Raw genomic sequence first — 6,000 nt, forward strand, 5'->3', positions numbered from 1 at the left:
GTCGTGTTGGCATGCCGGTAGGCATATAGCCAACTTAACAATAGCAACAACAACAATGACAACCACAACAATAGCAATGAAAAGTGGGAAACCGCAGAGCAAACAAGCAGAATGCGGTGACTTTTAGCTTTTTGTTTTGATTTTGGCTTTCTGCTCCACCACAAATTCGCCACGACTGGGCCAGTGAAGTGGAGGTAGGTGGAATGGCTTGTTGTCAAGCAACTTCACCGAGCTGTGTGTAAAGAAGCGGCAACGCGCGGCAGCCGAACTGAGCAGATGGACGTTGGTGAATGATATGCGAGTAAACAAAAGTTAAGGAAAAACAAACAAAACAGACGCGAACAAAGCGTTGAAGATACTAAACCGGTATCGCAAGTAGATTCAGCGCTGGCTGTTTGACGGTCCCACGGACTGATGGGAGTACGCGCAGGGAGAAGACAGGAAAAGGCCGCAACCACGCGACCGCCGACTCATGTCAGTTGAAATGAAGTGAAGCGTAATGCTGGGAATTGTTGGCTGAGAGTGAGAGCGGTTGACGGAGGGCGGGGGGCGGCGGAGAGTACGGACTGCTCTAGCTAATATTCATAAGTGCTTTATTCGCTTCTCCAAGCTTTTTTCGTTGTTATATTTAACTTGTTTGTATATATTGTTGCAATGAATGGCTGTAATGAAGGTGTCAAAGCGTAAAAATCAAAGTTTTGCGGCGGCATTTCGTTAAAGCTGAAGTGCTAGAGGAGTGTGGTGGGCTGAAGTGAGGCACGAGCGTCAATGACAAAACAAGAAAAATCATTCAGTGAAATGTGGGAATCGATTTGCTTCGGCGTGAACGCTTGTGTGTTCGCTGATTGTTTGCTGGGGGCGTGGCACGAACTCTTTCGCTGGAAGCGGTAAAATAAAACGTAAACGCCTTTAAGGCGTAAGTATATTAGAAGCAAGCGGAGGCACAAAATGCTTGACAAATTGTGAGCAAACACAGCGGAAAGTTAAAGCGCTTGGAAACTGGTGAATAGACAGCGACAGAGCACCAGTGGCTTCAGCCTCTATTTCATTGTGAATTGTTGGCGGTATTGTTTTGAGTATGAAAATCTTAAATCGTCTGACTATTTAAGAATTTCTCTTTGTACAACAGCAAGTTGGAGGTTTCGTAAAGTGCGTTGCCAGAGGGGTGAAGTAAACCGGGCAAGCATGCGAAGCGTCTAGGCGCTGAAAGTGAAGAGCCACCGCTAAATTAGGTTGGCAAGTACACATCAAGCAAGCAGGTAACAAAGCAGATGTAACAACACTAAAGGGAAGTGTAGGGCCTAATAAAAGTAACTTTACTTGCAGCATTCATTCACAAAGAAAGAACGCGCAGTCGAAGGAGTGCCAACTAAGTGCACTGTCGGTCGTCGCGGAAGGAGTGGAAGTTGAGGGCACACAAGCATCATGAAAAAAATATCTAATAAACAAATATACTATAGTATGTGGCACTGCAGCCTCGTTGCAAGTGTTTCAAGTACTTGCCAGCGATATGGAGCTGCAACGCATAAATGCAGGTAGTCAAGTGGGCAGCGCGCAGCAATGATACTCCACTTGTGGGTGCAAATGCTGCTCTGGCACTGCCTGCTACTTGATTTAAGTATTTCATTTTCATACTGGTTGGCTTTGTTCTGTTTTATGCGCGCACAAGTGTTGACAGCTTGGCTTAAAATGCACGCAAACGGGGTGGAATATCAACTAAGTAGACGCTGTTTACCTGTTGCTTAAGCAAAGTAGTCTCGCTGACTGCCACCCACCGCCAAATTGAAAGCTAAAAAAAAACTAAAATATAGCATACACTCAAAAATTCAGCGCTAAAAAAAAACAATGCAAACATTTGAAAGCGAAAAGTAGAGAAATAACTTTTTTAGCGGGGAGTTCAGCAATTGATATGTAGTAGTACTTTAGAGGCTCAAACGCAGATTAGCGTTGGAATGAAGTTTAAAGAATTATTCTCTAAAAATAAGAATAAGCTAAGAGAAGATAATCCTTTATTTTTTTGTAAGTAGTACACTGCTTGACAAAGTTATTCAAGTAAGAGCTTTGAGTTTTTTAAAACGGCATAAGAGGATCAGAATGGAGTAAAAAAAATGTTTTCATTGACCTTGGTTAAGCATACTTCAATGCAGTAGATTACGGTTATCTGGTTTCCGAAACGATTGCGCCTTGGTTCGCTTGACTTCTTCAACTATGACGTCATAAAGCTATCACAACGCCTGCAGCTTATCGTTCATTGGCATTCACTGTTATCGTTTTAAATCTTCTTAAATTGGAAAGGCACATTTGAGGGATCTTATACCTTTATTCATATGAAGTCTGTATAAAAATTAAACTATCTTTGGTTCTCAGCCGTACCTAAGAATAATGTATATTCTTGTATCGAGTACTTTGCGCTCACGAATTTTTTACTGTTCATGAGCTTTTCACCTCACGTAGTTTTTAGTCCTCGCGAACTTTTCACCGGTCACAAACTATAACGGCGGCTTCACAGCTCACGATTTCCTTTACCCTTACGAGTTCCTCACCGCTAAATTCTTCTCTTCTCTACTCAATAATGCTTCATGGGTTATCAACTCTTCGCCACTTACGTAGTTAGTCTTCACCTTAGCGGAATTCTTCAATTCACGAACATTTCGAACTGGCTATTCATGCCTCATGAGCTCTTCATCGCCCACGAATTCCTTTTCTCTTACGAATTATTCAACACTCACCACCTCTCACTGACTACAAACTTTTGCTTTTCATTGCTGATGATCTCTTTACCACTCACGAACTCTTCACAGCTCTCGAGTTCTTTAACGCTCATGAATTCTTCACGAACTGCGAATTCGTTATCACTAACGAATATTTCATCCTGTACGAAGTCTTCACCGCTTTGGACCTTATTACCGCTCAGGAGCCCTCTTGCCTTCACAGCTCAAAAATGTTTCATGGCTCACCAACACTTCACCTCTCAGGAAGTCTTCAATACTCAAGACGATACAGGGAAAAATGTCGTTGTGGCCCTGGAAAATAGCAAAGCGGACCCAATTTCGGCACTAAGGGAAACAATATTCTAGAAGCACACCTTTACATTCTACGCTTTCGAGGCACAGATTTGAAACTTTTGATCGAACCGTAGCTTATAGTCCCAACTAATTTCAGATCCTGACAATACCTTAAGTGCAATCCGACAGAGTCAGCTTATGATTTTTGACGATTTTCAATGGCATTGAAGAAGTATGGTCGTTATTTTCTTAAATTTAAATAAGCTCATATTGGCAATTTCCACTCGTATACTTTAGACGTTAGTCACACTTTTCTTTACTTATTGAAACTAGTGAGATATAACGAAATATTCCTAATTTTTAATCCAAAATTTTCGCATAATTTGTATTAACGATTTAAATGCCCACACATTTTACCGAGTTAGTATTTTTCCAGCTAAATGAAACAGCTGCCACTCGCACACTCAGTCAAGCGCATCCGTGAATCACCCACTAGGGGAACCGTATCATCTATTGGTGCACCACCCAGTGAGTAAGTAAATCACAGAACCAACTGATTATCCATCGCCTCGACAATTCTTTGAAGGCAACGACATGGAAATTGATTGTCGTGAATTGTGTAGGCAAACACGCTCAATGATTTATTTGCCTCTTTTCTTTGAAAAAAAAATACTTTGCGCACATTAATGGCTCACTTACTTGCAAACTTTTTGCTACAATTTTTAATGACTGTACTATGCGGCCTTGCAGCATAATTTTGTGTGTGCGATTCTTTTGTTGTCGCACGCTTTTCGTTTTAGTGATATTGCTTCCTGGTATTAACGATGCGCTCATATTTTATTTTTTTTTTCAAAAAGCCACACTGCACTTTTTGGTGATTTTTTTTTGTCGCTGAATCGCCTAGTGTGTGCATTACATCATGCTGGCTGCGTTCAAGTTGGATGGCATCATATTTCGATTTTTAATGTTCACTTAAATCGGTGGCAAATTTTAATTTGCTCGAAATAAATATTTGGATGGTGGCGTCGAAATTCTTGCATCTTTTCATTGGCACTTTATGAGAATTTATGACTATAAGTTGAAAGCGATTGGAAGTGTAATTGGACTTGTTGCAAAAAAAATTAATATAATGTCAGATAATGGTGAGTTTTGTATCAGATAAAAAATATGAAGAAGAGGTGTTGGAGTAAAAGAAAAAAGGGCCCTGGCAGATGCCTTTTAACATTAAGGAGCTTTAAGATCTTTCTGACAAAAATATACAAAATTTTGAAAAAAAAAAACAAAACTTATATACATAAGGGTTCCAAATATACATAAGGGTTCCAAAAAATCGGCAATATTTTTCCACCAAAATTATAAAATATATTATATTCTAAGCCTTCTATGAAAATATTTCGGAAAATATTAAGACTTACGTGAGCTGGACCGATTTGAAAATGTATCCAAAACTCGAGTTTTTTATAAATAAAATTACTTTTTCAAAAATATTTCCACAAAATTACCTCAGATGGTAGAAGAGTTTAAGCTTCAACTTTGTGTATGAAAATGCTTACAAATTTCGTCAAGGAAATACAAATAATAAGATTTTTGGAGATACTTTCAAATCAATCCGACTCACTTAAATCTTAATATTTTTCCGAAATATTTTGGCGCTAGCCTTAAAACGTAACAAATTTTATAATTCAGGTTGAACAACCGCAGCTTTGTTTTGGTGAGGCATCCTAATATACATATGGGTGTTTCCAAACAATATTTTTACTAATAATACACATATCATTTCGTTCTACCGTTTTGCGTTTTCATAACCTTTTTCGCCATCTGAATACGAAATTGAAAGTTATTAAGTCCTTTGAGCCCATTTACTAGCATTTTCGGTATATAAAAATTAAAAATTTGACGGAAAAATGTTTGTCGAAAAATTAAAAGCTAAAACAGTGAAAAAAAAATAAAAATTCCTCAAAATAAATTTAAAAATTTATTTCAAAAAATTTCAAAAGTAAAACATAGTTGCTGAAAAGTCTATACATATGGCGATATGTATGTATTTGAATTTCTTTTGGAAAAAATGTATTTCATCGTTTCATTTCCTTCCACTATTCAACTAGATTTCAACTTCCGCTTTGATTTGTTGTCATTTATCACTCAAAAGTAGCCAATTAAGTGAAGTGATCCATTTCCGTTGTAAATAAAGGGTGACAAAGTTATCAAATTACCGTAACAATGTGTCAATTTGCGAAAGCAAGGCGCCAAGGCAGCCAGTATGGCCTGCTATTGGCTGTCGAAGTCTACTTCAAGGCGCCCAATGCGGCTGCGCCAGAATGCAGGGTGTGGGAAACGCACCACCAAAGCTTACGCCACTGCAGTGACAGTTTGCTATTGGCTTTCGCGTTGACCAGTGAGGTAGGAAATTGAGTATTGAAAAAAAAAACAAAGAAAAATATGCAAAAAGCTTTAAGGAAGTAAAAGTCTTGCTGTTCGCAAAAAAATCAAAGGACTCAACGCTAAAGAGTGCCGTGCTCCAGCTGGGTACTAATAGAAGTTGTGCTGATTTTACACAATCTTTGAAATATGTACACATATGTTAATTAATATTGGCAACTATGTAAATTGAATGATTAGAATATCCCATAAGAATAAAAAAAATCGTTTCGAAATCCAATAGAAGCTGATTAATTTAGTCTATAATTTGTTGTTTTTGTTTTAACCTCGCTCTCAATCTCATTTCGAAATTTGTTGCCTGTGTTTCTGTTGTTTTTCACTTTTGTTGCTGCAGGTCATTGCGGTTTATCAGCGATTTTGCGGAAACCATTCTTTATTGAATCAAAATTTGAGAGATTAAAAAAATATGAAAAATTAAGTATAAATAAATTTACTTTAATGACAAGTAGATTATTTTCAAATATATTTAAATTTTTTTTCTAGCAAAACATTGCCCACAAAACTACAGAAATAATGAAATCGAGAGTCATTTTGAAATACATACTAGATTTTGTCA

Source organism: Rhagoletis zephyria, unplaced genomic scaffold (genome assembly GCF_001687245.7).
Source record: "Rhagoletis zephyria isolate East Lansing unplaced genomic scaffold, Rhagoletis_zephyria_1.1 Rzeph_scaffold_01384, whole genome shotgun sequence".
Classification (NCBI taxonomy): Eukaryota; Metazoa; Arthropoda; class Insecta; order Diptera; family Tephritidae; genus Rhagoletis; species Rhagoletis zephyria.